The sequence below is a fragment of the Pieris rapae genome, chromosome 22 (genome assembly GCF_905147795.1).
Source record: "Pieris rapae chromosome 22, ilPieRapa1.1, whole genome shotgun sequence".
Lineage (NCBI taxonomy): Eukaryota > Metazoa > Arthropoda > Insecta > Lepidoptera > Pieridae > Pieris > Pieris rapae.
In genome coordinates, this window is record NC_059530.1 from 3,556,107 (window position 1) to 3,569,160 (window position 13,054).

Here is a 13,054-nt window from a genome sequence, read left to right on the forward strand (position 1 = left end):
TTTATCCTTATTCTTAAAAGACAAAACCCAAACCTTTTTGAACATCTGTTAACGATAAGTTAAGATTTATTAGTTGTTCCATGTAATGTGTCCCTATTTTTAAACGACAATACCCAAACCCTTTAAGTATCAAATTACAATTTCTTTTAACCATCTGTATACGATAAATTAAGATTAATTAGTTGTTCCACTTAATGTATCCCTACTCCTAAACGACAAGACCAAAACCTTTAAGTATCAAGCCCCGATCCTTTGAAAGACACTTCCATTCCATATTCCTATTTGAACACTAGTTTTGTAAGCATAATTTTAAATAAAGTTTTTGTTAGTTTAAAAACAAGTTTTTGTCACTGCCTCATAACACCAAGCTAATTCTGATTTTGAGAAAGATTTCTATAAACTCATGAACAACGCTGTTTTTGGTAAGACTATGGAAAATATTGAGAAACGTGTAAACGTTAAACTATTAACCCACTGGGAAAATAGGGGCAAAGTATTGGGAGCTGGGGATCTAATTGCTCAATCAAATTTTCAAAGTGTCTCAATATTTTCTGATAGTCTTGTTGCAATTCAATTAAATAAAATGAAGTTAATATATAATAAACCTATTTATCTCGGATTTTGTATATTAGATATATCTAAAACGCTTATGTATGATTTCCACTATAATTACATGAAAGAGAAATTTACTTCCAATCTGAAGCTACTGTACACAGATACCGACAGTCTCATTTATCAAATATTTACTAGTAACTTTTATAATGATATAAAACCAGACATTTGTACACATTTCGATACATCAGATTATGATGCAAATAATGTTTTTAACTTTCCTAAATTAAATAAGAAAAAAATAGGTTATTTCAAAGATGAAAATTGTGGTAAAATCTTTACAGAATTTGTATTTTCGATTTCGATTTGGGCCTTCTATCTGTGTTTCAAATTTCATCCAAATCGGTTAATCCTCTCGAGAGTTATAGCGTTACAAACATATGTATAAGACATACAACGCGGAATCGTCCGACTACTCTTGACTCGGAGTCCCAAATGTTAATTTTGTCTCCAAGAGATCAAAGTAAAAATGAAGCGTTAGAACATATTAAGTTTGGGAGCAAGCACATCGAAACAATCAAGAACGCTCTATATGAGATATGAATGTTCACTAAATATTCGTTGAATGCAGTGCAGATTCAACAACATAAGGATAGGCAATGTCTGCTTACACCAAAAGACTAAAGACGGAGTGGGGATAATGTTTGCTTGTTTAGTGTAGGTAAATCAGCCGTGGCTGTGACATACGGACAGACAGACATGACGAATCTATAGGGTTCCTTTTTTTGCCATTTGGCTACGGAACCCTAAAAAAGAGATTGTGCATTCGACATTACTTGTAAACTTTAACAGAATTGCACAATTTTTATTGTATATGATAGTCAATTTATATCAGTTTCTAAAGAGTTTGTCAAACATGACCTCAGCTTGCCTTATTTATGATTATGAACAACATACGGGCCACCGTATGCGGGCGTCAAATTTCCCCACTTGACTAATTATTACAATTTACTTTATTGGTTTTCGAAATCAAACAAAAACTGAAAATTTATTTTGTAACTTGACTATTTTAATTCACAAAAAAAATTATTTTTCAGAATTAACACCCAGAAAGAAAAAATTGGTAGAACGACTCACTAAAACCAAATGCACACTCAAGAAGAGTGCAATATTTATAGAGAAAATTCAATCTGCTGTACTAAGGGAACTAATTGTAAATGCATGTAAAAATCAAAAAGAGACCTCAAGGACGTCGCTGGTCTACCAAGCATAAACTGTCATGTTTGGCCATAATGAAGAGGTCAAGGAAAACTTATGCGTATTTAAGTTCTGCTGTACCATTACCCAGCGCAAGAACCTTGCAAAATATACTTAAAAAATTAATGAGTTATCCGACAAAGTTGAAGGCTTTGAAGACCTTGGCCAGCACGGCAGAAAAAATAACGTAGCAGATCATGCCTTACTTTTTTTATTACAAGGGATTTATAGAAAATTTAAGCAGCCTATTGCATTTTACCTATATTACCAATGGGCTGCTTATATTAAAAAAAATTGAAATTATGAAATTCCTCAATAAAGGTATTCAGTCAAATATTAAATGTATTGAAGCAGGTTACCTAATAACATTAAAAAGTCTACGAGCCATTTGGCAGAGAGTGCAATCAACAGGATTTAAATATTTAAATCAGGACGCGCTAGAAAATTTGTTTGGCGTTATTAGTCAACATAGCCCAACAAATAGAAATCCCACTGCAGCCCATTTTGTTGCAGCATTAAAGACGGCGGTTGTGACAGGCTTAACTGCACCACATAGCCGAGGGGCCAACTGTGAAGCAGATGATAAAAAGCTGTTGACAGACTTTCACAATTTCGTATTTGAAAATGAAGATGAAGATACACTAGATATTGAAGAAGTTGCTTGCATTGAAGATGAAGAAAAATATTTTTTTTAGGGCCAATTAACATAGATGAAGAAAATGAAATCATATTTAGTTTACCTGACAATAAAATGGCAGAGACCGATTTCTCATTAATTTGTGAACAACCTGTTGTTTATGTAGCTACATGGCTAAACAAATAATAAAAAAAATTGATTGTGAAGAGTGCAAAAAATATTTAATTGTAAACAACCCAGAAGACAACCCAATATATAGTTACATTATGTTAAGATAATGGTGGCAAAATAAGATGTCATTAACCTACCCATCGTAAAAATAAAATAGATCAAGACAACTTCATACTACAACACTGTCGTTTCAACAAATGTGTGAGAACCAGACTGGTAAATCAATCTAGAGGCCCAAAACCGCCAGATCCATATCTCATTATCAAAACCCGCCAAGGTCCTTATTTTTTTGCCACAAATTGATTTATATTTCCGAATTTGCTGCTGAATGTGCTTTTTACTGACGAATCACGATTCCGTCTAACACGTTGCAATGGTCGTTTCCGTGTTTACAGACGCCCAGGCGAGCGATACAGTGCAGCAGCAGTCCAGGAATATGACAAATTTGGATGTAACTCTGTGATGGTTTGGGGCGGAGTTAGTTTGGACGAGCGCACAGATCTCGTCGTTGTTCCCGGGCGCTTGTGTGCTCAATCTTACATTGAAAATGTGCTCGAAGATCATTTTGGCCCGCAGCATATGGTATGGGCCCAGATTTTCTTTTAATGCAAGATAATGCCAGGCCGCATACTGCAGCCATCACGTCAGATTACTTACGACAGCAGGAAATCCGTGTAATGGAGTGGCCTTCCATGAGCCCTGACCTAAATCCAATTGAACACATTTGGGACTTGCTTGACAGGCGCATCCGGAAGCGTCCGATTGCACCTCAAACACTGCAGCAGCTCACTGAAGCGTTGATTGAGCACTATTCAATTGTTTCACTTTGACAACCCTCGTATAAGTAAAACAGAAACAGTGCAAAAACCAGGCGGAAACATTACCGTATTATTTACATAAGTACAGCAAAGAACTGGGGCCATAATTCGAATCTTGGAAAAGCTATACGATCAAAAGAGTACAAATGTACTAAAGTTGCATGTATTGAGTGCCTTGTTGAGTACATTACTACCAGTCCTAATCGTAAGACATATAGAAACAATCTCGAAGAAAGCGATATCAGCCTATTTAAATGCGTCGCTCAACAACTTGGAATTAAAGTTAACGCCGAAAACCAGTACTCAACTATTGATGCCCAAAGGGGAATTGGTCTACCTCAGGAACAAGGCACAACACGAGGAACAATTCTCGCACGAATGGACGGCAACGCTGCTGGACCCGATCAAGAACTATTTGACCAGACCGAATTCAACCTCGATCCTTTCGACGACCGACACTATGGAATTGGAAATCAATCGAACGCCATTCAAGGGAGAAAATCACGAAATATCAGCGCAAATACGGCATATGCACGCCAAAATCAAAGCATTGTGTTGCCCTTATGTGAAAACAAACCTTTTGACGAAGGAGAAGCTCAAAAACTATTGTGCGCAACACCTGCAGGGATTACCTTGCAATTTACTAAAGGGTTTGACGAGAAACTTAAAACAGCAGTACAAATTGCAAAAACATTGGTATTTCAAGAGACAATCGAACAGAGACTCGAGCGAGCAAAGCCGAATAATTTTGTACCAAGTGCACGGTGAAGGTAGAATTTCACTACCCTACGAGGCAGTTGTTCTTCAAGCAGTTGATGAGGATCCAAGTTGTTCGGTATGTGGAATTGGGGCCAGTACAGGTGTGCCCTAAAGTATAGCTCACCGAATACTACAAAAAAATGAGTTCCATCCATTTCATGTACAGCGAGTACAATCCTTATTACCTCGAGATTATGAATCTCGGGTTGCTTTTTGCCAAACAATAATTCAAAAACACCGAGAAGACCCACAATTCTTAGAAAAATTTTATGGTCGGATGAATCAACTTAGAAAAAAGACGGCTACATGAACCTACACAATCTGCACGAGTGGCACTTCGAAAATCCACGATTGATGAGACCAGACAGATCACAGTACCGTTTCAAAGTTAACATGTGGACTGGAATTTTGAACGGAAAAGTCATAGGGCCTTTTAAAGGCGACCGAGAGATTTCTGCGAGGGTAGCGAACATAACTACACGAAATTATTGTGCTCCGAGTTTAAAAATTCCTAAAAATAGGTTTTATTCAAGTTTGCGTAGTGTGTTATATGTCATTAAATGTGCGAGAAAAAGATCTACGCAGTGGTGCACAAAGACTTATGAAAAAGTAAAAGGTGCTAGTGAAGAAGTGAAAATTTGGTTTTTTCTACAGTAACTTTTGACGCCGCGCCTCTTGATACCCCACTTGGTCAAAAAAAGGGAAGAGGAGGAGAAGAAAAAAAGGAGAAGGGTGGTGGATCGGAAACGGGAGGTGTATTACGGGATATAAATCGATTAAAACCCATATCAAAGTATCGAAGCAGAAACCAGGGAGCAGCGATCGAAACGAGGTGACGTCTCAACAGCCCGTATTAAAAAGTCACTTAATTATTTTGAGTCTGTTGGACGGAGCCCTGGATAAATCTACACTCGCAAGACCCTGACGTGACGATCTCAGGGATACCTCAAACTTTCTGGATAAGCCACAAACTACTCCTCCAGGACGACGGGAAGATTAAATACCTAAACCGGGATAGCTCGGGAACGGTAAGTCCTGGCGCAATTTCAGTGCCCACTTTAGGGATAAATAGTTCTATTTAATTTTATTGTTCCTGACTCACCGCTCCCGAACTCAAAGGTGGGTGCGATATTAGAATTAATTTGACATAATTAATTGAAATTAGTAATTAAGATTAACTGATTGTGATATAATAAGCTAGAACATAAGACAATTGTTGTGATTTAGCCTTATTGCGATATAGTGAAATTTTGATAAGTACAACTGAGGTTTACCTTGTTGGGTAGCCCCACTAGCTTTAGTATTTATTGACCGAGGCTTACCTTTTTGGGTAGCCCCACTAATCTAAGTCTTTATTGACCGAGGCTTACCTTTTGGGTAGCCCCCTACCATGGCATAAAATAAATAAATAGCTTGAGTGAAAATAAAAAAAAATCACTCAAGCTATTGGGAAATCTACAATTTGCAAAGCGGTACTTCTTATATTAGAAGATAATTCCGGCTTATTTTCGAGTTTGGAAAACCACAATTTGGACCAAGATATTTAAGTGGTCATAGGTATTTAATAATGAAATACGTTATAGAAATTTACTTTGACATTCGACTTAAGTATGAATGTAAACTTAATAATTTAGGAAAGGAAACTGTAAGGAACCAGTTTAATAAGATTGTTCTGTTTAAAAGTCAATAAATTAAGAAGCAACGAAAAAAGTTGTTTTTTTTATTACTGCATATCTTTTTAAATAATGTCATAATTATAATCTGGACAAAAACAGTCTATGGAACAACTTTCTCCAAGGGTCGAACATCTAACTTCAATAAGTTATCGATAGTCCTCCAAAGTAAAAGGTACATCACTAGCTAATGCACACACTGACAAATCAAAGTTGGTTTTTTAAATTGAAAAAATAATAATTCAAATTAAATATTCGACGTATGGCAAGACCTGAGCGGGGAGTGGACGAGGGCACTTCGAGTGTGATGAACGTGCCAACATTTCGAATTTATAATTCGAATTGAACAACAGTAACGACCAATGAAAGGATTGCGCCATGAAGCAACGGCATGTGATCCTAATAAAACAATGAGGCAATAGATGGCACTAACACTAAAAAACTGTTATTATTATAAGGCTATCTGTGAAATCATCAAATTTTTCATGAGAACGGAAATTATCGTACAATCTGCGTACGATAGTCGAGTACCATCGTACATCGTACGTAGCTATGAAATGATCGTACATGTACGATAATTATCGTACGGTTGAGAACACTGGGGCACACGAGTGTGATGAACGTGTTACGTGCCAACATTTCGAATTTATAATTCGAATTGAACAACAGTAACGACCAATGAAAGGATTGCGCCATGAAGCAACGGCATGTGATCCTAATAAAACAATGAGGCAATAGATGGCACTAACACTAAAAAACTGTTATTATTATAAGGCTATCTGTGAAATCATCAAATTTTTCATGAGAACGGAAATTATCGTACAATCTGCGTACGATAGTCGAGTACCATCGTACATTGTACTTAGCTATGAAATGATCGTACATGTACGATAATTATCGTACGGTTGAGAACACTGGGGCACACGAGTGTGATGAACGTGTTACGTGCCAACATTTCGAATTTATAATTCGAATTGAACAACAGTAACAACCAATGAAAGGATTGCGCCATGAAGCAACGGCATGTGATCCTAATAAAACAATGAGGCAATAGATGGCACTAACACTAAAAAACTGTAATTATTATAAGGCTATCTGTGAAATCATCAAATTTTTCATGAGAACGGAAATTATCGTACAATCTGCGTACGATAGTCGAGTACCATCGTACATCGTACGTAGCTATGAAATGATCGTACATGTACGATAATTATCGTACGGTTGAGAACACTGGGGCACACGAGTGTGATGAACGTGTTACGTGCCAACATTTCGATTTTATAATTCGAATTGAACAACAGTAACAACCAATGAAAGGATTGCGCCATGAAGCAACGGCATGTGATCCTAATAAAACAATGAGGCAATAGATGGCACTAACACTAAAAAACTGTTATTATTATAAGGCTATCTGTGAAATCATCAAATTTTTCATGAGAACGGAAATTATCGTACAATCTGCGTACGATAGTCGAGTACCATCGTACATCGTACGTAGCTATGAAATGATCGTACATGTACGATAATTATCGTACGGTTGAGAACACTGGGGCACACGAGTGTGATGAACGTGTTACGTGCCAACATTTCGAATTTATAATTCGAATTGAACAACAGTAACGACCAATGAAAGGATTGCGCCATGAAGCAACGGCATGTGATCCTAATAAAACAATGAGGCAATAGATGGCACTAACACTAAAAAACTGTTATTATTATAAGGCTATCTGTGAAATCATCAAATTTTTCATGAGAACGGAAATTATCGTACAATCTGCGTACGATAGTCGAGTACCATCGTACATTGTACTTAGCTATGAAATTATCGTACATGTACGATAATTATCGTATGGTTGTGAACACTGCACGGCGATAATATCGGATCCGGAAAGTAGCGAACAGGAGAAAATAAAGGCAAAGGAAGACGCAGTAGCGGCAATAAAAAGAGCCGACGAAACATTTTTAAAATCGGCGAGTGAATACAAACCGGAACTGTTTTTTCTAACAGGTTCTCTAAAGTCAGTAGTCTTTGTAGCATCCTGTCTCTTCGAACACTAATTCTAAGATCTTTGCTTGGTTGAACAATGACTCATATAACTACTACTGTTTTAGGTGATGTTTGTACAATTTTAGCTCTGTTTTCCATTAGTTTTTTCTAAAAAAATATTTCAATCCAAGAGGAAAGTATTATTAGGAAGACGACATTGTAGGATGACATAGGAGACAATCGAAATGGGGAACAGCGTCAGTGATTTATCTGGACAAGACATATACTCATTCTACATGCTGCGCCAGGAAATTTTCGCAAAGCGAAGGTGTTTTTTTTTAATTTATGTTATTTTATACCCAATGCTCAATTATTTTTACAGCCCGTCTAAATCGGGAGACTAACGTGACAACAACGACATGAACTGGAATAATTTCAACAAAGGGCTTGAGGAAAATTAGTTGCCAAATTTTCCTACTCGGTCTTTAATTGTAATGGCGAATGCATCCTACGACACGAAAGATGTGAACAAAGCGGAAACTATGTCTAGTGCGAAAGATCAGATGCGGAATTCTATAAAAAGTAAAGGTCTTACTTATTTGCCGACATTGGTAAAAGCTCAATTAAATGAGATTGTGAAAGAGCAAAAGGAACCATGGCGTTTATTATTTGCAAAGCTGAAATGCTCCACATGAAATGAAGTATAAGGTGATGTTGGAGCGGGTACAAAACAAATTTTTGATGCACATCTATCTTAGGATGTACCTACGGCCCTTACCCTTTTTACCCACTTATGTATTGGACCTTAATAATTATTATTATACTTGTCTCTGTGGGCTACAACATGTACTTCATAAAATTGTTACATGGTAAAGACAGTTCTAAATTTCCGAGTTGGTGCCGAGTAATTCGGCAGTACTTTAGTATAAGGCATTACTGCAGAAAATAGACACAGAACCCACGTAGAGTTCGACAATTTCGACCGTTTCGTTGACATAACTATTGGAAAGGACACAATGCACGACACAGTTGGAATAATTTATCAATTTCCTAAAATGGCGCTGACAATTTTGATGATGATGAAGCTGCAACTTTATCAGCGCCTCAAAAATGACAACGAAAATGATATATTAATTAACCAATACAATGGAGGATACAAAGGTGGTACAGAAACAGCAACAGAGAAGGATTTCTTATAGGTAATGTCCTAACTAAAATTAAAATTTAGTCTGAAAATAGTCAGAGACAAAATCTGCTGAATGTTCAGAAAACAATACACTTGAGCAAAGCTAAGAGATTTCGTGAACCTCATCTCATTTGACTTCATACAGAACCTGACAGAACAGGCGATGTATTTTATTCATGACAGATGTCGTATAATGTTTTTGGGGTCCACGACCTGTCTGATGACAGTTCATCGATGTATGTTTATCCTGACACTACTGCTAAGATAGGTGCGATGAAGGCGCATCAATGTTACTCATTGATAATGCATTTTCCGGTAAGAGGTCATTCTAACTTAAGAAATGACAAAGATTTTGCATTAATTTCAAAAAAGAAACATAAGTGTTCAGCTGATGTTCTATTATTCTTGAAGCCCGAAAACATGGACTAATTCATCAACCTCGCCATTAATAACAAATATCAATGTCTGCTGGGAAAGTGACAAATCTGATGAACCGGTTTAAAACAAGTGAAGAATCCGGATATTTTCTGACAATTAATGCTGACCTGAACATGCCCGACGGGTGTGAATAACTTTTGTAACAATTTTACCAATGCAGTTACCATTTGTTGTGGTTAAACAAGTTACACTTGTCAAATTTTTTTAATTTTTTTTTTTTTGTAAGACTTGTCAAACTGTTTTTTTCCTATTTTTCGTCATTGAAGAATATTGTCAACAAACTAATATTTTTTCGAAACCCTTCATATGATTTAGCGATACCACAAATGGCAATGCAAATTCTTGACCAAAAAAACCGCTATATAATACTTTTCGCTAACTTGGGAGCGTTCCACACAAAGGTGGCATTATTAAAGCCCTCGGAAAATATATTGACTGTTGTGGATTAGTGGAAATACTGGTGCAAGCAGAAGTATTAGCTGACGGCTCCATGAATAACTTTTTAGACAGCACGCTTTTCAATTGTTGCAATCGCTTACCGCTGTTGCATTACAAATAATACATTTTGAACAGTATTTATCCACAACTAATGTAACACTTGAGGCGAAGGATGTTCTGCTGCATAAGCAAGTACAGAATGTATCAAATCAGGCTGCTTATGACGTCAACGGAACAATCTAGTTACCAAATTTATTGAATCGTATTTTGAATGGGTATGAAGAATTCTACAATGAGACTGTTTTGAGAAAATGGGACAATTGCTCAATTTTATAACCGAGCATAGATTCATGAGAGGCTCTATCATATATTACAAAAATTGCATCTTATTCTCGTTCTCAGGATGAAATATTTTTCTAAGAGTTTCAGAAAAGATGTAGACAGACGAGTGGAAGTTTTCAGGAAAACCGTTTCCATTTTGAGGATAGTTATACCCCTTTAATGAAGAAATAAGCGAGCGAATTTTCTAAATCTGGACAAGGACGGAATGATACACGAGAGGGAAGAACCTTCTTGAAGCCATGCTGAACACTCTAGAACGCCGTATGACGAGACAAAATTTGCGAAAGAGTTGCGAACTAACGCCACCAATTCTGCCTAGAGAGATCTAGATCATCATTCTTTAACTTGTGAGGTATGTAGTGGCTGCTGCCGGTGATTGCCTTTTTGTCTTTGTTTAAAGAAAGAAAATCCCCAAAATTGTGAAAATTTGGCAGCCGTGTGTGATTGGTAATGAGCATTCTTGTTTGACTATTTCTCAAAACTTCTTTAAGAAACCAATATCCCATGCATGTATTTCCAATTCTTCTGGCTATTTTTCTTGTTGTTGAATCATGGTTGAATATTATAGATAGTTGTCCTTCATATAGACATGCCTATCATGCCTTCAACTTATTTACTAGCTGTATTTTGTTCTAAGAGCATTTGTTTAAGTAAATGACTGCTATGTTGTCTACTAATCTTTGCCATTTATATTAAAGACATATTCTGTTGAATAATTCCAAATATTTACTCTAGAACAGCTGTAAGCAGTTTTGGTGATAACAGGTCGCCCACCAGTGAATCAAATGCCTTGTGGTAGGCTGCAAAGCACCAGTAATATTAAATATTATATTCTTGCACATTTTGGCCATCTGTCTAGCAATGTGCATGTGAGCACACAGTCAAGAAGTTTTTTCTGTAGCCTGTCTGCTTTAGTCGTTAATATTCATCCAAATTTTTAAAGATACAGCTTAAAATTAGGCTTATGGGCCTATAAATGCCAATGTCATCTATGTTTCCTTTTTTGTGTGATAGATAGATTTTGTGCTGTTTTGGAATAGCTCCTGTCTGTTTCCAGGATTATATTGAAGATTTTAGTTTTAGTTTGTAAGATTGATAACTAGATTATTTGTTGTAGTTTTATGGCTTCTTCTTCCTCCAGCATTTTCTAATAGGTTCTCTAAAGTCTCTTTGAACACTAATTCTGAGATCTTTGCTTGGTTGAAAAATGACTGCTACTGCTAGTGTTGTTTGTATAATTTTTGGTCATTTTATTTTTTTCTCTTTTCTGCCAGTATATGTTTTTCTATTCCATATACTTGTGTTCACTTACTAAATTTACTTAGAATATTTAAGAGTATACTGCAGGCTTTTAGTATATATAGTTAATGTTGATGGCTTAGTAAACAAGGCTGCATTTTACTCCTCTGCAAATTATGACACGACTGGTGAGTATGATCCTATAACAAAATTACAATTGGTTAACATATTGTTAATTCATTTTCGAATACTCTTTAGATATGCTAAAGGCCACTCAAAAAATATTTCAATTAAAAGAGCAATCAAAATAAAACTAAATTTTGTCTAAACTAAACTAATCACCGTTCAGAACGTTAATTGATTCTGTATATATATATATATATATATATCTCGAAAGTATATCTTCCCTTTACAACCAACTAAACTAGAAGTGTCAAAATAAAATACCAGTTTGTTTTATTTTCACAGTTCTCTCTAGTCAGTAAATATTATACGAATATAATGGACTAGAAGCGCAAATTACTAAAGTATACAAATTAATAAAAACAATATGGAGTCGCGTATTTCAATCGTTTGCAATTCTAAAATAAAATCTGAGGAACTATACCTTTTAAGTCAGTCCAAAATATATTTTTTTCCTTTACTGTAAATACATCTTGAACACATTCCGGTTTTAGTCTAATTTCAATCTGCCTTCAGGAAGAAGGCACAAAAACATTTCTAAGTAAAATAATTCAACTCTTGACTCCATCTTGTGAATGCTGTAACAGTGTAACTAAACTGGAATCATGAATGTTCGAATAAAGTGCTTATTACACTATGCGATATTCAGACTGACTTAGTAAGACTGTCTTAAAATCTAATTAGCAAGCTCGCTATTACACTAGACTGAATACCGCATGCTAACTCATTTTTACTCATTTGCAAAGCGTACGTAGTCGGTGACGGATGTCGCCATGCGACGTAAGAAACTACCTTAGAGTAGGAGCTGCCGAGTTTGAATGACTATTAAAATGTTATATTAGTAATTTATATTATTATATGTAATTTAATAGATACTCCATACATTCAATATGGCAATAAAAATGGCATGTCTCGGTACAAATCAAGAACAAAACCAGGCTGGCACACTTTAGTATGTTGTCATTAGAGAATCGCAGAAAATTAATTAAATTTATTGACACATCGTTTGCAGCTAAGATATTCTATAATAAGATTGATTGTCCGAACCTTCTTTCTAAATTTAAGAGTCATGTTTGTTTTTACCAATGTATCAGTGTGTCGAGCGTTGGCTAACTTTATCTATAAAAAATAAAAAACATTCCAAAGTACTTTTTTTTCTTGCGAACACGCCATGGTGCACGCGGCCACAGAAAACAATCATGTACAAACGTCTTTGCTCTGCGACTGCCGCGCGCTGACTGAATGATTTAGCGTGCTAAGTCTTATTACACTACACGATATTCAGCAAGTAAGCCAGTAAGCACCGCCGAACCCATTCGGTCGGTCTAATTAGACAGGCTAACTGGCTAACTCTTATTACACTAGGCTGAATCT

The 13,054-nt window shown here is 36.1% G+C and overlaps 1 pseudogene; it reads left to right on the plus strand.

Moving 5' to 3' along the window:
• The first annotated feature begins 403 nt into the window (after window positions 1-403).
• Window positions 404-2,763, plus strand: LOC123690185 (annotated as a pseudogene).
• The last annotated feature ends 10,291 nt before the right edge of the window (window positions 2,764-13,054 follow it).